Genomic DNA, 24,090 nt, shown 5'->3' with positions numbered 1-24,090 from the left:
CTTTTATACTTTTAGCCAAGGTGTGAAATGGGATATTGAGTGCCAGTTTCCAGTACTGTTATCAATACTTTTCTGGTACAGAGACAAAAAACAAAAAAAAAAACGTGCAACTTGCTACCTAGGTTTGTACTAAAACAGTACAACTTTAAAATGATAGAGGAAAGGAGAAGTTGACTTTCTGTCAGATTTCAGATAGGGTTCTGGTAAATGAAGAGTATATGCATGTCATATTAAAAATATAATACATTTTAAAGAGGAAGTAAATATAATTTTATTCTGCCTTAGCTGTGCATTGCATCACCTAATGCGTCCGTCTGTAGTGTCATAACATAGTTAGGTAGGGGTTTGAATCCAGCAGGTGGCAAGTGTGTGTGAAGGGGAGTAAGTAAGTGTGTATGAAAGAAACATCCCTTTAGGGGTTGGGAGGATGGCCTAATGGTTAAGGTGTTTGCCTTACAAACATAAGGTACAGGGTTTGAATCTCACAGGGGATAATTGGCTAGGCTTAAAATGGCTCACAAGGGCAGTTAGCCTAGTACTAATCTATAAACCTATGAAAGACCACCTCAGATTAGGCCAGGACCTAGGCATTTTTTTTTTTGCAGTATCTGACAAAGTAACAGAGATTAATAAGAAGTATCAATTAATAGCATTTATTTACATATTTATTATTTATGGACATCTGTTTATCAGAAAAGTCCCTTTTTTCAGTGGAGGCCCAGGGAGAAAAGTTTCATTTTGCAGACATCATCGATATGTCCAAAGATTCATGAGCAATAGTGTAGGCTCCACGTGAAGACTACTCGATGTTTCCATGTTAGTGAGATGAGTAGTGGTAATCACAAATGCATGCTGGTCATCATGCTTACACAATACAAACAGGTTTCTGTGGCCAGCAGCATGACTACACACATTAAACAAACAGACTGGCCTATGGGCAAACCTGTTAAGCATGCTCATGCTGAGAGCACAAAAAGGTGCACAGGGCAAATAATGCATGCTGTACACAAGCAGGGAACTGTGCTGAGTGTGCTGTGCACATAAATCATACATATGAATGCAGCAATAAGTAAGATGGGAGGGTAAACAGCAAGGGCAACTACAATAAAAGGGTTGCTAGGAAGGGAAAATCTACTGAGGACAATGTGCACACAAATCAAAATATGTATACATAAATACGTAAAAGGGGAGGGTACATGTTCAAATTGTACTAAGATAATTGATGTAAAGGTGCTTATGGGACAAGGACAATTGCACCTGCATACCCAACACATAAACACACAAAAGCATACTCGGAGGCTCTAAATAAAAATCTGCCTAAACAGCAAAGACCTCCTAAGCGGATATCCAAGCAACAGCCACCCCTCAACAATACCTATGAATCACATATCTCACAAAATCAGTGTGCCTCACAACCACAGCCCTTAAGGCCAAACAACACACCAAATACACTTGTTACAGGGGACTCTATTGTCCGGCACACTGACGTCCCGCTCACCAGACTGAACAAGGAGATGGTCACTGTAAGCTGCCTGTTGGGTGCCAGGATCCGCCACATAATGCAAGCACTCAGGTCACTCCAAAGCAAGTACAAGTATGACTCCGTCATTGTCCATGCTGGTGTGAATGACCTGAGACGTACCTACCTGGACTACATGAAAAGAGACATAGAGGAGCTCTCTGACCATGTAGCCCAGGCTGGTATGACCCTGACCTTGAGTAGCATCTTGCCCTCAACAAGAATGATGCCACAGTATAAAGACAAAATGATCAGTTTCAACAATTGGCTAAAGTATTGGTGTCATTCAAAGGGGATCCAGTGTCTCTCAGCCTGGGATGGCATGCTCGACAAGCCACGTTGCTTCGCTAGGGATGGCTTGCACCTGTCACCCTTAGGCTTTTGTATACTGGCCAAGGCTCTTGCCACCCCCATAGTGCCTTTTTTAGGCAAGGCTCAAGGGACAAACCCACCTCCACAGACAACCCAAGGATAAAAAAACTAAAGGTAATGCTACTCAATGCCAGAAGTCTAAACCTCAAGATGCATGCACTCGAGGCTCTCCTCAGTATGGAGAAAATCGATGTCTGTGCAATAACAGAAACCTGGTTCAAGGCTCCTGAGAGCATCCCAGCACTACCAGATTATAATTCATACTATGCATTTCGGCCCCAAAACTCGGACCGAAGCACAAAAGGAGGTGGAGTATCTATATTCATCAAAGATACCTACACCTCCAGGTTAGTGGCACTGCACGAAGCATCGGAAACCATCCATGTGCAATTAACAGCAGGCAAAACTGCCTTTCAGTTTGTAGCCTGCTACAGAACACCCTTCCTATTACAGGAACCCCACTTGGCATTCCTGAGAACACTGGAGAATATGAAGGTCTCTCCAAACACTATGTTATTGGGTGACGTCAACTACCCAAACATTGACAGGGAAAACTACTCAAGCCCAAACACCCTCATCCAATGGTTCCTTGAATTTATAAACTCTAATGCAATGGAACAACTGGTCACCACTCCCACAAGAGGGAACAACATATTGGACCTGGTCATCACCAACATGGGGAATCTATGTTCCACACCAGAGGTAAACCCCTCATTGGTAAGATCAGACCATAAACAAATTTCCCTGGACATCCATATCCCATCCCCACCCCCAGCCAAGGAAATCACTGTAAAGAATCTCTCAAAAGCCAACTTTGCACTTCTCAAGACTGAGGTGGAATCCTTCAAAGCCCCTGGGCCAGAGGATAATACAGCCCAATCCATAGAATCCTTTACAAATGCATTCTATGAGCACCTGCAGGAATGCATGGATCGTGCTATCCCAAATAAAACCAAAACTCACTCCTCCAAAAACAGGAGACCGGTCTGGTGGACCCCGGCCATAAATAAGCTATACAACAGAAGGAGGAAGCTACTACATGACAGAGCAAAATCCCAAAAAGGGAAGGCATCTCTGATCAGTATTAGCAATAAACTTCGATCCCTCATAAAATCATCAAAGGCCAGTTTCGAAAGAAAAATTGCCCTAGACACTAAAGATAATCACAAGGCCTTCTTTAGTTATGTCAGGAACATGGGCGGAAACTCCCAGATATGCTCTGAATTGTTGCATAATGGTACAAAATATACCAAACCTACAGACTTAGCCAACATCCTGGCAGACAGATTCAGCGCAAACTTCTCCCCCTCTTCCCCCCCAAAGGAGCAAATGCCTATCCCAACTGAATGTAACCTCCCTGACATCACAGATGCACAGGTGAAAGCTGCCCTTTCCAAAGCAAAAAACACAGCATCTATGGGACCGGACGGTGTCCCAGGCTGTGTCTTACATGAGCTCCAAGAAGAACTGAACCCTCACATTAAGTCACTGTTCAAACTTAGCCTTACTACAGGATATGTACCCAAAGAATGGTGTACAGCTACAGTGGTCCCACTCCACAAAGGTGGTGCCACAACGGACCCCATAAACTATCACCCCATAAGCCTGACTAGTCTGGTCTGTATGGAGTGTATTATCATGGAACTCATAAACAAAGACATTGGGAGCCTCCAGACACTGTCCCCTACCCAATTTGGCTTTGTTAGGGGCAGATCTTGCCTCTTAAATCTAGTTGATTTCTTTGAAACAGTTACCAAAGCCATAGATGAGGGCAAGGTAGTCCACACAGCCTACCTGGACCTCGCAAAAGCCTTCGACACAATACCCCACTCGGATATCATAAATAAGCTTACCAGCTTAAATATCAACCCCTATATCACAAGATGGGTTGCAAACTGGCTCAGAGATAGAACCCACATGGTCAGAATTGCAGGTGCCATGTCCGAATCCAAACCAGTTACAAGTGGCATCCCACAGGACTCAGTTCTTGGACCTCTCTTGTTCAGTATATACTTCTCTGAGGTTCAGGCTAACAAAGGGGGATTATGGCTGACAAAGTTTGCAGATGACTGCAAACTGGGGGCCATAATCGAATCTCCAGCTGACACAAGCATCCTCCAAAAGTGTCTCACAGAGACGGAGGCTTGGTGCCAGAGCCACGGCCTCAAGCTAAATGCTAAAAAGTGCATAGTCATCCCCTTTGGGAAAAACAAGATGCCCACAAATTACCACATAGGTGGTAATCCATTACGTATGGAAGAAGTAATTAGAGATTTGGGGACCAACGTAGATAGTAATCTCTCCTTTGATAATCACGTTGCCAAAGTGGTTAGAAAGACCTTCTATATAGCTCACCTTATCATGAAAGGGTTTGCATCTAGATCAAGAGAGGTCATTGTGCCCCTCTACTCGTCACTCATCAGGCCCATCATTGAATACAATGCCCCTTTTGGGATGTACCTTACCCGACACCTGCAGCAACTGGAGAGACCCCAAAAGTACCTCAACAAGAGGATCATGGGCTACAAACAGATGTCCTATGCAGCTCGACTAAAGAAATTCCAGCTCTACTCAGTTGCTTACCACCTACTCAGAGGCGATCTATGCCTGATGTAGAAAGCCATGTCAAACCCAAAATTAATGGACAAGCTCCACCTCAAAAAATCCAAGTCCCTTAGAGATACACGCTCCAGGGACCTAAACCTCAGCACAAAAATAAATAGGACATGCTGGAGGGACAGATTCATTTCCCAGAGGCTCCCCTCACACTGGAATAGAATCCCAATTCATGTTAGACATAGCCCCTCGCTGACCCTCTTCAAGCAAAATTTGGATGCGTGGATGGGAAATCGCAAATTCACCCCTGCCATCTCCCCAGTGTCCCTGCTACACAGAGGCACAGTAAACTAATCTTAAAAGGGTACCTTCTGTGACCTACTTTACAGAGGCACAGTAGGCTAATCTAATAAGGAGGCAGAAGCCAAATACACTCTGGCTAGGCTTATAAATGCCCTCGGGCAGATAGCCTAGTATCTACCTATGAACCTATGAACCTATAACTATAAAATTATGCAATATGTATGTCGCAATAATTGTTGGTGAGCACATTCTCTGAGCAAATATAGGTAAAAAAAAACAGAAATGATATTATAGGATGTGAGAGTCACACAAAGTAACATTGTAACAGATAAGATTAGATGAGATATAAATGTTATTAACCTGCTAAGTTGAGATAACAGCAAGGACCATACATACACAAAGGATATTTGCATAGCCTGCATTTTATCAGTATAATATGTTGCAAAATAAGAAAGGATCAGAAGCAACAATCTCCTTTTGCACGAATGTAACCTGTGCCATCAATGTTACCACTGAGCTGTGTATTAACAGCATACATCATAGAAATAGGCATAACACATGTATGAGGAGGATCACTCTTGAAGGTAATTATGCAATTTAATATTTAATGGGTTGGGATCCCATACATAGGTGGGTGTGGTGTTATAAATGTGGGAGCACAGTGTGACATTCATAATACCCTTGCCTAAGGCACTCCTGTCTGATATGTTTATCAAGCAGATAGATAAGAACAGATGCAAATATCACAGTTCTTCTTTTGGCTTTTCCCGGTTAGGGGTCGCCACAGCAAAACTCCGGTCTGGTAATGATTGCAGTAGATTTTTATGGTGCCAAGGTGCCAGCTCGATGCCCAACCTTCAACAAAGGCATTCCCATTCATGCATGTCTTTTGAATGCTACCCGACAGTGGAGAGGACATACAGACTCCACACAGAAGGTGCTCCAGCCGAGAATTGAACGGGAAAACCTCTTGCTGTGAGGCAACAACGCTACCTCTGCACCACCACACTATTCCACAGGGCTGTGTACTGTCTGCTTACTCATCAGGAGATAGCATTGGATATTGTCACAAACAACTGAAATTAATGTGTGAGTTAAGAAATGACCCCAGATAATGAATATCATATCAGTCTATCAGACTTATGGCAATTAATTGACTATGTTCAAGTGCACACAATTTTGATCAGTCCTACATTAATGGTCCTTGGTCAATTAAGATTTGCCTGTATTTTTGTACACATACCACCCAGGAACTGGAGCACACTCATGTACAATGCATAACTCAATGCATATGCCACAGGTGCACTAACACCATGATATCAACAAAACACGTTTTCGACTGCCACGAAATCCAAACATACGTTCACATGTGTTTGTTTAACATATCAAGGGATAATACAGATGTGATGTAAAGGTTGCTATGTGACATCAGTATGTTCACACAAAATGATTCCTTTTGCTAGAAATGAATATCAAGATGTTCAATTCCTCCAACTAACACAATGGCTATGAATCACATGTGCCTCAGTGGGACTGTTATCACAGCTGTTGAACTCCACCTATGTGAAGTCATTACATCAGATGTGCTTTATTTACACATAATTTTATCAGATAAAAAGGATGATGGAGGCCCCTGCAACTCAATATGTACATCTTTGAACTGCAGGTGGAGGGGGGGGTGTCATTCCTGCAGAACACTTAAGGACACAGATGCTTACAGTCACTCAAAGCCAGTTTTGAACATTTGACTAAGCATTGAGAAACACACCAGTAACCCTGAATCAACTGTATAAGACAAAAAGTGGTTCCAAGTCACCAAGGAAGATAAATAATTCTTTATTCCAACAACAGAATGTAAGCGCTTTCGTCTACCAGTATAGACTTCATCAGACTATTGAGAAAACCAACACAATAGTGGGATCAGTGGATGTGTCACAGTATAAGTGTATCACATATTGTCATATGGTCAGTTATTTGAAAGTATTACATCATGTTAATGAATGAAGGAATATATGGCCCTGTAATACTTTGAAATAATCTTGCTGTATGCCAGAAAACATTGCCTGATGCTAGATATACCCAAACACAACTGTGGCCTCCTGCTGTCTTCACTGTGATGGTAGAACAACAATTATGTACAATGTAGATATAATCCAGTGTTGGAATGCATGCCTTACTTAGGCAAAAATATACATTACATTGCCTCATCTCCTCAGTCTAAGTTGGGTATCTTACTGCAACTGGTGTTGAAGGAAAATCTAATCAAATGACAGCAACAGTCTTCAATACAACAGTTCAAAATGAAAATTAGAATACGCTCTTGTTAGGGGAAACAGTATCTACACGTGAGCATAGCAAATGTGGGTGACAACACTGTTAACAACATGTACACTAAGTGTAAGCAGCGATGTTGGGATTTGAACTATATACCTAAAATCGCAAGCTACCAAAGGTTTTCTGAAACACTAGCATCACTCAAGATTTATTTTACAACTGTGACATTGCACATTTCAATGAATGACATCCCTATTGTGCATTACTTTGATGTTTCTGTTAATAAGGGGTTCCAAAGCACAAGCACACTGTATAGACATGCGACCTATATGAATTTGCAGCCTGTTCTACACAGTAACAGGAAGAAACACATACTCGCAGAAGACAATTAGTCATATATTTGAACCTCCTACCCATCTACCAGCACAATCTGCATAAAAATGTTTTATACACGTGTGCCACAAATGAAATCTGACTTCAGGTGAGCCACACTGTATCTCTGAATGGATAACGGGATGGCATCAGCTGTGTCTTGGAAAAGAGGTATGTGTGTGCAAAAATGACTTCTAAATGCTATCAATATTAACAGGTGGAAGACAGTCCTACATCTGTTTATATTCACACACACACACAGGAAGTTCTCACTGCTGTATTTGAACTCCCTACCTATTTACTGACAAAGTCATCATGCAAGTATATTATAGACACATGCCACAGGAGAGGTCTGACTTTATTGGCTTGAGAGTGCATTATTGAAATGATAACCTCATCAATGTGTTGCAGACAGTATATGTTTGCGGACTGAGTGAAAATGGGATGTGTGATTGATCTTTCCATGTACAGTTGATATAAAAAGTGTACACACCCCTGTTAAAATGCCAGGTTTTTGTGATATAAAAAAAGAGATCATAATAAATAATTTCAAAACTTTTACCACCTTTATTGTGACTTATAACTGCACAATTCAATTGAAAAACACACAAATCTGTTAGGAAAAAATATAAAACATAAAAATTGTACAATAAACTGGTTGCATAAGTATGCACACCCTTAAACTAATACTTTGTTGAAGCACCTTTTGATTTAATTATAGCATTCAGTCTTCTTGGGTAGGAGTCTATCAGCATGGCACATCTTGACTTGGCAATATTTGCTATCTCTTCCTTGCCAAAGCACTCCAAATCTGTCAGATTGCGAGGACCTCTGTTATGCACAGACCTCTTTAGGGCACCCCACAAATTTTCTATTGTATTTAGGTCTGGGCTCTTGCTGGGCCATTCTAAAACTTTAATTTTCTTTTGGTGAAGCCATTCTTTTGTTGATTTGGATGTATGATTGGGGTCATTGTTGTCCTCTTCTTCCTCTTCAGTTTTCTAGCAGACACCTGAAGGTTTTGGGCCAAATATGACTAGTATTTGGAACTGTTCATAATTCCCTCCACCTTGACTAGAGCCCCAGTTCCAGCTAAAGAAAAGCAACCCCAAAGCATGATACTGCCACCACCATGCTTTACTGTGGGGATGGTGTTCTTTTGGTGATGCGAAATGTTGTTTTTGTGCCAAACGTACCTTTTGTAATTGTTGCCAAATAGTTCAACCTTGGCCACATCAGATCATAACACATTTTCTCACATGCTTTTGCGAGACTTGTATTATTTTGTAAATTTTAGCTGTGCCTGGATGTTTTTCTGTGTAAGAAAAGGCTTTCGTCTTGCAAACCTACCTCGTAGTCCAGATGTATGGAGAATATGGGAGATTGCTGTCACATGTAGTACACAACACAACCAGTATTTGACGGAAATTCCTGCAACTCCTTCTGTGTTGCTGTATGTCTCTTGGCAGGCTCACTGACCAGTTTTTGTCTTGTCTTTTCATCAATTTTGGAGGGACATCTAGTTCTTTGCAACATCACTGTTGTCCCATATTTTCTCCAATTTTGATGACTGTCTTCACTGTGTTCCATGGTATATCCAATGCTGTGGATAATTTTTTGTACCCTTCTCCTGACTGATACATTTCAACAATGAGATCCCTTTGATGCGTTGTAAGCTGCCTGCGAACCATGGCTTTTGATGTAGCTGGAGTAAATATCAGGAAAATCCTACTAGGACAGCTGACCTTTATTTGGGGTTAATTAGAGTCTCTTTAATTGATGGCAGGTGTGTACCCAAGAAAACTGAATGCCGTAATTAAATCAAAAGGTCCTTCAACAATGTATTAGTTTAAGGATGTGCACACTTATGCAACCAGCTTATTGTATGTTTTTTATTTTTTGTATTTTTCCCCTAACAGATTTGTTTGCTTTTTAATTGAATTGTACAGGTTATAGGTCACATTAAAGGTGGGAAAAGTTTTGAAATTATTTATTGTGGTCTCATTTTTTATATCACAAAAACCTAGCATTTTAACAGGGGTGTGTACCCTTTTTATATCCACTGTAAATGTTTCTCTCAAGTAGGAGTCAAGTGAGCATAGCTGTGGAATTAATCCTCAAGTGATGGATATGACCCCATCAACGCACACCCACGCAAGTTAACTGCTTTGAGATTAGAACCCGCCCAAACCGCAACTCAGGATATGGTCCTACCATCACACTCCCACACAAGCTAACTGCTTTGAGATTAGAACCACTATCTATCAGAGTCTAAAGGACAGAATACTTAATGCAAGCACCACCCCAAAAGTGTGACTTCAACAGTGTAAGTGTGTACTTCATAGAAAATTACGTCATCATTGTGTTGCAAAGACGTTATTGTGGTGAGAAGGGTCTGATATTGATGTGGACTCACCTTCCGGTGTAAGTGTTTCTCCAGATTGCTAATTCAGTGAGGTCAGCAATATATAAGGTAATATTTACATGACTCTATACATAACCCTTCACAAATGCACACACACACACACACACACACACACACACACACACACACACACACACACATTGACTCTTGTGAGATTACAACCCCCTACCTATCTAGTTACACAATCTAGAGGGCACAGTATTTGACACAAGAACCACTGTATAAGTCTGATTTCTACAGTGTGATAGTGCAGTGCACATAGAATTAGTTTCTCATTCTGTGTCAGAGAAGATATTGTGATGTTGAAGTTTTTATGCAAAGCCATATTTGTTGATATGAAGGACTAAGTGCAATATTATGATCAATATTAAATACATACTGTTGACTTAGGTCAGCTATGCTGTCATTAAGCTATATTGCAGAACTGAGACTGACATGTACCTGTTTGGCATGATGTTGTATAGATGATAAACATACACTTGTGAAGCACAGGATGGATAGTAAAGCATTCATGGCTCATCAGCTTAGAATGATAGTATGTAAACATTAATGAATGCTATTAATGTTAACAATGGTATCTACTAATGCATGGGTAATGTGCACTGTCAATACAAAACAAGCCTTAATGTTTCAGTGTAGCAGGACTAAAGAATGAAGCATGTGTGCTAAGGCTCTATGTGGTTGTATATCATTAGGGTAAGTAATGCTGAAGTATGTGTGCCAAGGCTCAATGGGTTGTATATCATTAGGCCTAAGTAATGCTGAAGTATGTGTACCAAGGTTCTATGCGGTTGTATATCATTAGGGCTAAGTAATGCTGAAGTATGTGTACCAAGGTTCTATGTGGTTGTATATCATTAGGGCTAAGTAATGATGAAGTATGTATGCCAAGGCTCTATGTGGTTGTATATCATTAGGGTAAGTAATGATGAAGTATGTATGCCAAGGCTCTATGTGGTTGTATATTATTAGGGTAAGTAATGCTGTAAGCCATTTTCATGTAATGAAGTAATAACATGCAGGAACAATACTTATCTGTGTTTAAAATGTCTTCCTAAAGCACAATGTGGTGAAACTTATTGTCATGGCAGTTTTCTAACTTGAGGTGTTGAACTTGGAATTTGAAATAGCAATACTTAGTGGTGCTCCCTGCTGACCTTCATGTAAATAAAAACCAGAGAGAAGATGATCTGATTGTGATTAAATGTAGAACAGATCTGTTTTATGTTAAGGTTTAACTTGTCATGATGTCATCGTTGGTCACAGCAGTACTTCTACAGTGCACTGCAGATAAACACTTTGCATGTCGTATTCTACCTTGACATGTTCGAGCCAAAGCGTTATTCAAAAATGAATTATGCTTGCCTTCCTGTTTGTGTGAAATTAGGCAGCAAGAAACAGGGTTCACTGCTGAAGGAAAAAAGTGAAAACTTTAATTGTGTTACCTTCTGTAGTGCAAACAGGCTAAGCAGTGATGCACATGCATCAGCACTCTGGACAGCACCAAGGGGAGAAAATGCACTGTTACCCAACTGTCTCTGTAGCACAAGGTATAACCAAGTCAGCTAAATGAAAACAATGAGGTGACACATGGTTGAGTCCAGTATGCTGATAATTTTAAAAAGGATGCCAGAATTTGAGTATTGTAAGTAATGTAACACTACATAGGAGTGAATATCCTAAATATGTTGATTGCCCAAACTGTGTCAGTAATGCCTACTGAGCTAAACTTTTATGCCATCTATATATCAGTTGTGCTTCAGGGGAAATCACAAATTTATTGGGTGTACACTTTGTTAAACATGGCAAAGATGGTATTATGACTCCACACATATCCTACCTATATGATTTCAACTAGCCCACCATTAACTGAGAAAACTACTCATGTACCAACTCTTGTGCTCAACATTTTCTGGAATTCATAAATTCCAATGCCTTGGTTCAACTTATCCACACCCCCACCAGGGGCAGCAATATCCTAGACCTGGTCTTTACAAACATGGGCATCCGGTGTTCCACACGAGATGTCAATTCCTCGTTGGTCAGATCCGACCATAAGCAAATCACCCTAGACATCCACATCCCAGTCCCACCCCCCATTAGGGAAACCACCGTAAAGAATTTCTCCAAAGCCAACTTCACGCTTCTTAAGACTGAAGTGGCAAACTTCACGACACCCATGCTGATGGACAATAGAGATACGACTGCTGAATCCTATACAATTGCACTTTATAAGCACTTATACGAGTGCATGGATCGTGCGATCCCTAACAGAACCAAGATGCTATCCTCCAAAAAAGGAAGCCAACCTGGTGGTCCCCTGCTATAAACAAACTCTACAACAGAAGAAAGAAACTGTTGCAAAAAAGAGTCAAATCCCATGATTGGAGGAACTCCGTGGTCAGCCTCAGTAAGAAGCTGAGATCCCTCATAAAATCCTCCAAAGCTAGTTATGAAAACAAAATCGCCACTGATTCTAAAGACAACCACAAAGCATTCTATAGCTATGTCAAGAATCTCAATGTCAATACTCAGATCTGCTCTGAGTTAGAGCACAATGGCACTAAATATACAGAACCAACTGATATTGCCAACATCCTGGCAGACAGGTTCAGTGCTAACTTTATCCCTCTCTCATCCCCTAAAGGACCCATCTCTATACTGGAAGAATGCAAAGTACCTGCAATCACGGCTGCACAGGTAAAAAACACACTGTCCAAAGCCAAGAACATAGCATCCATGGGACCTGATAAAATCCCAGGATGTGTTCTACATGAACTCCAGAACTAACTGGCACCACACCAAAGTACCATGTTTAATCATAGCCTCACCTCAGGCTTTGTGCCCTCAGAATGGCACAAAGCAACGGTTATCCCTCTCCACAAAGGGCGAGCCACCATGGACCCCTGTAACTACCGCCCCGTTAGCCTGATGAGCCTGGTCTGCAAGGCTATGGAGCTTATCATCATGGAACTTATAAACAATGACATTGGTAATCTCCAAACTCTGGAACCTACCCAGTTCAGGTTTGTAAAAGGCAGATCATGTCTCCTAAACCTGATAGACTTCTTTGAAGTGGTCACCAAAGCTGTAGATGAGGGTAAGGTGGTACACACAGCCTATCTAGATCTCGCCAAGGCTCTCAACACCATCCCCCACTCTGGAATTATAGACAAACTCACTAAACTAGGTATAAATCCCTATGTCACAAGATGGGTTGCCAACTGGCTCACTGACCGAACCCACACTGTGAAAGTAGCAGACTCTAAATCTAACTTCAGACCAGTGACAAGTGGAGTACCACAGGGTTCAGTCCTAGGTCCTCTCCTGTTTGGTATCTACTTCTCTGAAGTACAGGCTAACACAGAAGGTCTTTGGCTAACAAAGTTTGCAGATGACTGCAAACTAGGAGCCATAATCAAATCCTAACGATGTGGATATCCTACAAAAGGGCCTCACTGAGACAGATGCCTGGTGTCAAAGCCATGGCCTCAAGCCCAATGCCAAAAAGTGCATTGTCATCCCTTTTGGTAAAAACTCTGTACTCATGAACTACCTCATAGGTGGTAGTCTACTTATCACCGAAAGTGTGATAAGAGACCTTGGGACACAGGTGAACTGTAGTCTCTCCTTTGATAATCACGTCGCCACAGTAGTCAGGAAATCCTTCTATGTGGCACACCTCATCACAAAAGGTTTTTCATCCAGGAAAAAAGAAGTCATTGTTCCCCTCTACTCATCACTCATTAGACCCATTATAGAGTACAACACCGCTTTTGGTATGTACCTCACAAGACATCTACAACAACTGAAAATATCACAGAAATACCTCACAAAAAGGATTACTGGCCTCAAAGAGATGCCCTACGCAGACCGTCTCAAAAAACACCAGCTTTACTCTGTCACATATTGCCTACTCAGAGGCGATCTCTGCCTAACATGCAAAGCTATGTCAAACCCAGAGCTGTTGGACATGCTCCACGTAAAGAAATCCCAATCCCTCCAAGCTACACACTCTAGGGACCTAAGCCTTGTCATCACAATAAACAGAACGTGCTGGAGGGATAGATTCCTGTCTCAGAGACTTCCCATACTCTGGAACAAACTATCTATCTATATCAGACAAACCTCCTCATTAGCACTCTTCAAGAAAAATCTTGATGATTGGATGGGAGATAGGAAATTCTCCCCGGGGATCACTTCTGTGGCTCTGTTTGACAGGGGCACAGGAAAATACATTTCTTGGGTGGCAAAAGCCAGGGTACCGTTTGGCTAGGCTTATATAGGCCCTAGGGCCAATAGCTTAGTACCTACCTATGAACCTATGAACCTATGTGTGTAGGGCAGGATGTCTTGTGAAGTGAGGGAATTATGCATCCTCACAGTAAGTAGCCAGATGATATAAGATGAAGAATTCATCCATCAGCCTACTAAATATGTTACAGTATAGTGTTATGAGACAGAAGAGATGGTGAAGGACAGAGATGGAGAGACATATAATAGCTGGTGTTACTGTACTTTCATGAATATCTTTATGGTGTGTTTGAATTTGTTGTTTCCTCATTTGGAATGCATCCTGCTCTTTACCATGAAGTGATTGATATAGGGATAGTGTAAGTAGAGAAGTGGCAATAATCAATATATCCATGTACATCTGGTTGAAGAAGGTGTAGGAAACTGGTGACATGATAGTGACATGAGGATGGCGTTTTGTTGATACATTACTATATAACATGTGTCAGGATTCAAATGCTGGCAGTAGAAATAAGACTTTACAGACAGGTTGATTATCTCAGCTCATCAGAGAAAAGCTCATGATGTAATGACTTTTAATCACAATGTGTTCAATAAAAGCATTTGGTAGGCAGAAGTATTCATTACACTTACATCAGTTGTAGCCTTCCTTGCACTTTACATGACAGCAATCAGCCTGATACATATGGAAGGGTAACTGTAGTACAGTTTATTACGTTAAGTTTGTTTTTGTATAGCGCAGCAGACATATTGGTATTTGCACTAAGCTAACTATGCCAGTGTGGTCTAAGGCAAAAACTCAACACTTTTTGCAATGACACTTGAAATGCCATTTAGCATAACATATTACACTTGCGTGTTGCCAGGCACCATACAAATGCTGAGGACTACAAAACAGAAGAGGGGTAAACAGATACACAAACAACACATACACTTGAAAGATACATAAAAACAGGCAGTAAGAGTTTCACCTACTGCTGGATTAGAACTCTTGTCAAGATTCAAAAATTAAATTCAAAGACTTGATCATTATCACAACATACTACAAAGGAAATCCTGCTATACAGATGTCAAAATCACACCATTGAAGGGACAGTGATAACCTACTGAGCTAATGGAAGATGTAGGTATTAGCCTTCTGCAAAGTAATGACATGAAATTTACATCCATCAGTCTAATGAATAGTCAACAGCAAAAAGGGATGAGAGAATAGGGGTGAAGACAGAAAGAGAGAGAGATGGGCAGAGACATATCAAAGGCTTTTGTTATGGATCATTAATGCACATCTTTATGGTGTGTCCTCGCTATTCATCTGTCATGCTTTGTATTATTAACTGATCAAGATGGTGTAGGAGAGGCAACACATGATTAAGACATAGGAAGAATAAGGATGATGTAATAATTCTTCCTTATGGGTATGGATGCATTTGCAAAAGATTTTTGTGCCACATTATTCAAAATCTGTCTCTGAAAGGCAGTAACTGTATAAAATTAAGATATATGTCATTAAATATATAGTAGAAGTATAACATCACAGTAAGAAATAATGTGACATACATCTGGGATCGAACTATTGATGCTACTCTCAAAAACCAAACTTCAAATGAGTGATTTATACCAAAGCTTCTCAGAGGAAGTTGCACTTTGTTGCAGCCAGTAGTCAAGTAACTGTTAGAGTCACTGTTGTAAAGTATTGCCTTTATTCTGCATTTTCTCTATATTCTAAAACAGCAACGTATTTAAGCATCTTTGTGTGAGGATCACTGGGCTAGTGCAGAAAATGGTAACAATGTTTTGCTATAGGACAGAAACAGCTATTACTCATCATGGGGGTGTGATGCCAAACTCTGCGTAAATGCTGAGGACAAGAAGTGAAGGCTTTCTTATGGGCCAGTTTTGGCCTTGTGTGTTGTGTGTGATTCTATTTTTTTACTGGAATAAACTTGTGAAAAAGGGGTTGTTATGAAAGTAGTGAAATAGGGGAACAACTGGGGTGGGTGGGCAGGAGAAAGAATAGATGAATTTTCAGGAAGATAGTGGGCGTGAACCATAGCTATCCACTTCTTCACAAAATAAATGTAGAATTGTAGTCAAAATTTGCTGAATTTGTACTGTCACCACACCAAGGTGACAATAATAAAATAATGTTGTAGGTTCAATTGTACCAAATTAAGTGTCTGCAGAAGACACATAGGTGAAGTGGAGATCTATGTATGGATCTTTCTTTTTTTGTGGGACAGGAGCCCATTTATTTTTATATTTTCAAAGAGAGAGGATCATTGGGAAGGGGCTTAGGAATGTGAGGGTCAGTAAGGAAGGTTAGGTGAGGAAGCAGGTGCTGACATACAGGGCAAAAAAGACAGGCATGGTGATAGACACAAAAATGTTAGAGAACACCAAGTCTGGGGATAATGAGGGACACACCCATGAAAAGGCTGAGAACAGTGAGAACAGGGAGAATCTAGTCCTCACCCTCAAAAATGCCATCACTGTTTCCTGTCTCAATTTCCTGTGTCAGTGATCAATGTGGCATCATTATTTCAATATGATAAAGCATCTTTTCTACGCATTCAGTTTGGGCACCAAGACACCTTTCCATAACACCCTCCACCAGCCCTGTCAGCTCTTGCTTGGTGTCAAAACCACCATGTCCATTACTGCTTCTCCCAGAAGTTACCTGTGCACCAGCAGCCAGGGCAGAGATATCTGACACAGATAGGAACAGGTTGTGGAAGCAGTGCTTGCAGGTTGTGACCCTAAAGTGTTGGGTGTTGGTATTACAACCTATGGAGCGATGGACGGCATATCAGCAGAGGCCAGTCTACTTCCCAGTGTTGAATGTCATTTTTTTAAGAAGAAATGTATGACAATAGAACAATTTTAAGCCATAGAAAATATAAAAAAGGAGAGACAGAGAATGGGTGAGGTGAAACAAAAAAGAAAGAATTAGATTCATGGCATATCACATGACTTTATTATTTCAATACAAAAACGTTTATGATTATCCAGTGTGTGCAGCTTTGCCAAATCCAGGTATGATGGCAATGTCTTACACTGTTGTACCATTAATCAGTTGCACTGTTATAATATCATAAATACATGTATTTATTTCAATATTGCCATATTTTCTATAATTACAATAGTTATTAGACTTACAGTTGCACTGTTAGAATATCATAAATACATGCATTTATTTCAGTATTGACACATTTTCTATAATTACGATAGTTGTTCGGCTTACAGTTAGTCCTGATGCATAGATATCCCATGCCTTTTTGAGGTAATGTAACTTTTCTTGGTGCATCTCCGTATCTGCTACAGTGTCTTCCATTTTCCTCACCAGCCATGTTTGCAGAAGTCAAACAACAAATCTATGTCTGATTTAGCCAAATTCCAATCTCGTGTTTAACAGCCAGTGTGCAAAGATGTACACCCATGCCAACTGCATTTGCTTGATGGAGAGCAGACAAATCCATTGCCAGACAAACAGGCAGGGATGTCATCGAACAGCATTGAAGATGATTTGCCGTGTGTGATGCTAAATGTACTGACATTTTTCCCAATGTTCAATACTGACATGCTTCATGGCTTGGCTTGTAAGCATAGGCTTGTAAGCCTTGGCCTTTGCAAGGTAAAATAGGATGGCTCAAGGCATAATTTGTTGACAATTGCACACTGTAAAAAGTTAGTTGTACAAGGTAGGAAAAAAAGGTATGGAATAAAGATTGTATACATTTCAAGCCAGGTTATTACGTCTCAGTGCTGCAGGAGAACTCCCTTTCAGCCATAGTAATTGCAGATATACTACATTCAGTGTGAATAGAGATATACTTCTAATAGGCTTGTCTGTGTGTGACTTTGAAGTCTTGTAAACTGCATTCCCATGAACTGTTTGTATATATATTTCAGATGGATAGAGTTTCATAAGCTGAGTAATACAGCCAGGGGTATGATACATATATACTTCTTAACACGTACTGGCGTAAACAAATAGTTGCACTATGTGAAGAGTCAAGATTATTTTAACTAAAGTACTCTGCCCATCATAGATATGCAAGTGCTTTTTTAATTAATTATCATAACTGTCATGCTTAAATAATTATGCACATAATCAGCTGGGTTTTATAAGTAAGTCATTAATGAGAAATGCTGCATAGAAATGTGTAGGTATCAAAGCATTACTGATAACATTTCTTGCAATAAATCCTTTTACAATAGTCATTTTGTATCTAGTGTTACCTTCCTAATCAAAATGTTGTGAGAAATGGCATTCTGACACCCTTTGTAAAAATAGTTGTGATCCGGATTTGAACCCTTGATCATCTGCATGCTGTATTAATGCCCAGTGCACTCGCACCTTGTGCCACAGAAATAACCATGCAATGGAGGATGTTCTCCACTCAGTACTGTACACAGTGCTAACATCCTTGCATCGCCGCTAAGTCTGTTTGAGCTACAGTAGGTTGCACAAATAAAATTTGTTGCTTTTTTCCTTAAACAGGGAAGTTTGTGTGCTGCTCAGCAATGAGCAAGTGCAGATGGCAAGAAACAGAAAAAAAGAACATGAAGTTGTGATAAAAGGGAAACTTAAATTTCGAGCAATATTTCAGCATTCACCCAAAGTCACTGCATTTACAGCTTCTGCCACAGAGAGAGGTAGATATCAGCTGCACTTCACTCACTCAATGCAAACACCGTACAACATTGCCAGATGTGTTTGCACTAATGAAGACTACAGAAATTAAATGTTTCACTTTTTCCTTCAGCTGTGAACACTGTTTGCTCTGCCAAGCTGCATGCAAATTACAAAGACAAAAAAATTATATTCATAACCACAAAAAAACAAAGACAAACATGACTTGTAATTCCATTTATCAACAGTTATACCGTTGCCAAGACACATGCAGCATTGTTACATCTGCTGCAAACATTGCAAGCAGCATGTGGGCTACATGACAACAGCATGTCATGTAGTGTCAACGGCTCGGGTAAGGGACATACAGACAATGACCGGAAGTCATGTTTGGCAGACTACATACAATTAGTCAGGGCACAAGGTATGCCATCAAGAAGTACTTATTAATGTAATGAGGTATGATTCTGAGAGTTTATGCAACATATGTGACAGCTATGTCTACAGTACTCATGTTAATCCTTTTGAGTTATAATACTGGACAACCTATGATATGATACATCATCCCTTGCAACTACTATTACTAATAAGGGCAACAGGTGAATAGACCAGAGTGCCACCTTTGCAACCTCAACTCATACGAACTACAAGTAAGATATGGAGCATTTATCAAACACTTTAGCATAGTCAATATCTAGTTTAAAACATATATATGCAAGCTGGATTCAAACCCTGCATCACCCATCATGAATTTTTAAACATGTTGTATTTAAATAGTGTACTACAGTGATAATTAACAGAGAACATCAAATGAGACCAGGGAATCCAAAGGAGGAGGAGTATTATTTTTTATTAAAGACAAATACTCCTCTAGATTGGTAAGACTAGATGAGTCCCTTAAAGTACTCCAAGTACAACTTTCTGTAGGTAAAACTTCTCTCAAAATTATCACCTGTTATAGGACCCCCTCCAAGAATCAGGACACACACAATGTCTATCTGGAATTCCTGGAGTCCCTCAATATACCACTAAACACACTGGTTTTGGGATACTTCAACTACCAATCAATAAATTTGTCTTAACTACACCATTACCAATGCACTTGCCCAGAGATTCTTGAACTTTGCAAACTCTAATGTCCTGGACCAGTTGGTGGACACATACACTAGGGGTTCAAACATTCAGGATCTAGTGCTTACAAATATGAGTGATCATTGCATCACCCCAAGTGTACAGTCATCTCTTGTGAGATCTGACCACAGGTCAGTCACACTAGAAGTAACAATAGTGTCTGACCATCACTCTGCTGGAAGTAGACCAAAAATGTTCTCCAAAGCAAACTATAATCTCTTACGAGATGATATTACTAGTTTCACAGCCCCTATTCCTACTGATGACAAAGATATCTATACCGAGGTTTATACCAAAGCGTCGTATAAACACCTGCACAGCTACATTGACTCAGCTGTTACAACAAGATAAAAGTAAGTTCCTCACATAAGAACAAACCTACTTGGTGGATATCCATCATAAACAGGCAATATAACAGCAGAAAGAAACTGTTATATAAAAGAAGTAGGAGATGGTCTCCAAACTCAAAGGACTCCCTCTTTGGCCTAAATAAGCAAATAGGACACCTAGTGAAAAAAATCCAAAGCGAACTACGAATATAAATTGGCCACCATAGCTGAGGGTAACCATAAAGCATTCTTTGGCTATGTCTGCAACCTTAAAGGAATATTCCAGATTTGCAGAGAACTTGTTGTAAATGGCACAACATATATTAAACCTGGTGATATTGCTAACCTGCTGGCAGGTATGTTCAGTAAGAACTTCTCCCCCCTGTCTCCACTCAGTATATCACAAGACATCCCTCCTAAATGTCCCCCCCCAGAAATCACTAAGGAACAGATCCTTAATACCCTTTCCAAGGCTATAAACATAGCCCCTGTGGGATCAGACAACATCCGTGGCCGCTTCTTAAATAGTTTTAAGCAAGAGTTTGCTGTAGCTCTGAGTACCCTCTTTAACTACATTCGAAGCACTGGGTATGTTCCTGCAATTTGAAAAACTGCCACTGTCATGCCCCTCCACAAAGGGGGTTCCTCTGCTGACCCCATGAATTACAGACCCATAAGACTGACAAGCCTCATATGCAAGGCCATGGATAGAATCATCATGGACCTTATCAACAAGGATACAGGAGAAGTCCAAACACAGGACCCATCCCACTTTGGTTTCATCAAGGGGTGATTCTGCTTACTAAACTTGGTGGACTTCTTTGAGGCAGTCACCAAAGTCCTGGATGAAGGCAAAACTGTGCATGCTGCCTATTTAGACCTAGCGAAGGCCTTCAACACCATTCTCCACTCAGGTATCATTGATAAACTTACCCAACTGAACGTAAACCAGTATATGGTCAGGTGGGTCACAAACTGGCTCACCAACAGAACATGCACACAGTTAAAATAGGGGAGTCTTCATCCACTTTCAGACCAGTAACCAGTGGAGTACCACAGGGCATGGTGCTGGGGCCCCTATTGTTTGGAATTTACTTTTTAGAAGTATAGGCCAAAAATAAATAAAGTGTGGCTAACAAAGTCTGTAGATGACTGCAAACTGGGCATGATCATTGAATCCCCTCGTGATATTGACACCCTCCAGGAAGGTATTACTCAAACCAATGACAGTGCCAAAGTCACGGGCTCAACTTAAATGCTAAAAAAGTGCATCATCATAATTTAGGCAAGGGAGACATCCCTGCAAAGTACCACATTAACAACACCATCTTAAGTACCCAGTCTGTGGTAAATAATCTGGGCACACAGGTTGACAGCAACCTTTCCTTTGACCATCATGTTTCTACAGTGTTAAGGAAAGCCTTCTATGTTGCCCATCTCATTAATAAGGGCATTGCCTCCAGAAAAAAGAGGTTATAACCCCCCTGTACTCCTTTCATAATAGACCAGTTATAGTGTACAATGCACCCTTTGGTATGTACCTTGCTAGGCACCTCCAATAACTGGAGATACCTCAGAGGTAACTTAAAAAGGAAATTCAAGGTGTCCAACACCTGCCCTTTGCTGATAGACTAAAATCCCCATCACCATATTGTATGTCATACAGACTACTCAAGGGTGATCTCTGCCTAGCTTACAGGGCAACCACAGATCCTGCCCTGATGGAAATGCTACACATTAGCAAGACAAATGGCACTCGCTGCACCTGCTCTAGTGATCTCAACATGAGAAGCAATATTAACAGGACCTGCTGGAGAGACAGGTTCATCTCCCAGAGGGTCCCCCTAGTCTAGGATAAGTTTCCAATCCTAGTAATACAGAGTACTTCACTGACCCTTTTAAAGCATAATCTGGATAATTGAATGGGAAATCACAAATTCACCCCTGGGGTTTCACGTGCATCCCTTCTGGACAGGGGCAGCAGGTGTTGAGTCTAATAATCTACTAATAGCACCATTAAAAGAGGGAAAAATCTTGGCTAGGCTTGTAAGGGCCTCAGGGCCATTAACTTAGTAACCTCCTATGATCCTATGTTCGTATGTAGAATTTTTTCACTTTCTGCTGTACAGAGTACTTTATCAAAATTCACCTCTGCCACTCTAAAATGCACTGATGATGGCATTCCAAATTAAATTTCTTAGTTAATACCTTGGGCATTGGACTCTTGTTTAGTGCCACGTAATGCTGCCAGACCAAAGTGTTCTTTGCAAAAATGCTTGCAAATGATGAACTCAGTAAAAGAAAAACAGTTAAATAGTAGCAACTATCAGGGAATAACAAAAAATGCACGGTTGTGAAGTTTCCTTACTTTGTCTGTCTTACAACCTTATCATATGCTCAGGAAATGTGCTTTAGTTCTCTCCAACAGCACATTATCTGGATATTAGCCCTCAATTCAGTGCAATAGCAACACACACTCAGTTGTGTTTCTTATCCTTCTTTGTCACCAACACAGGCTTAGAGCAGGAATCAGAAAATGTACATTCTACACAGATTTCACATAGCAGACCATCAAATTATAGGTCCACCAGAAGAAAGATCAGAACATCTTCCTTTCTCATTTGCTTAAATGTGTATAGATAACTGTGATATTGACAATGCATTTATGCTAGTAATAGCTCACACAATATCAAGGTAAGGCTGGCAATACTGCAGCTCCTTCTTCTTTTTATTTTCTGAGCATATTCCCCTTCTCTTAGCTTAACTAACAAAAATTGCTATGTTGTGTGCATCTCTTTGCATCTTTGTTTCAATGTGTAATATAGATAATTAGCATTGAAGAACATTTTTTTAATCAGAATATGGACAGTGTGCTATTATTAAAAGAATATCAATGCTGTTAAGGTTGTTATAGCTCTCAAGGTGCTTCCACACTTTTTCTTAAGTCTAGTCTGCATGACTCACCAACTTCTGAGAGAATAGTCTCCTGAGTATTGTTTGTTGCTGTATTCAGAATAAGCATTAACACTTGCAAGCCATTAGCAGATAACAATTGTCATTGCTCTTCCTTGCAGTCCTAGGGCATGGGCATGTGCATGCAATTGTGTAGTTACATGAAGTTTACCTCACCTACACCAAGTGACAATTTTGGTACTCAGGAATTTTAATGACTTAACACCTCACTTGCACCTTCACAACCCTCAGAGGGCTGAATCTACATTTCATAAAGAAATGGTGTAGCTATGGAACTTGAAGTAGGGGAGACTGGTATGATACAGACAGACCATCAGTGGCATTTATTGGAGAAGATTTTTCAACAAAATTACTGCATTTTTTCATAAGGTATGTTTGTTCTCTTTGGAAACTGTTTACATTTTCAAAGTTGGAATATATTTCAATATGCAATAGAATGTTTTTATCTGTATGCATTTTTTTTCATTCACTGCTTGTATGGTGCAGGTATGTCAGTTCTTGCTCTGCTTTAAAATTTTGTTAATGAATGGTATAGTTACATCACAGTATTGTGCTATCTTTGCTCTTGCAATTACCCCAGTTATTACAGATAAGTGTATCGTGTTTATTATCAACTTCAACATCATTCACATTCAGGTAGCACCCCCACTTCGAACTGGAGACATGGAGGTGGCAGTGCAACTCCTGGCAGAGGCATTTCTTGTTTTTGGAAAAGACAAAACTGAACTGACAACTTTACCATGCATAGCTCACACCTGTTTGACATGCCAGAATGTAGTGCTAGCACAGAGCTTGATTGTGTTCATGCAGGCCAACACACATTTCACAAAAAAATGCCCATACTGACTCATATACATGCAAGCTAAGCAAACCTTAATGTTGATTGCAATATATCTCCTCTTGCTGGCCCTGACAATTTTTTTACTTTAATGAATGTTCTGCATTTCTT

Source organism: Protopterus annectens, chromosome 10.part0, assembly GCF_019279795.1.
Source record: "Protopterus annectens isolate FY-2018-M chromosome 10.part0, PAN1.0, whole genome shotgun sequence".
NCBI classification, from domain to species: domain Eukaryota; kingdom Metazoa; phylum Chordata; order Ceratodontiformes; family Protopteridae; genus Protopterus; species Protopterus annectens.
Note: the sequence above shows the minus strand (reverse complement) of the source record.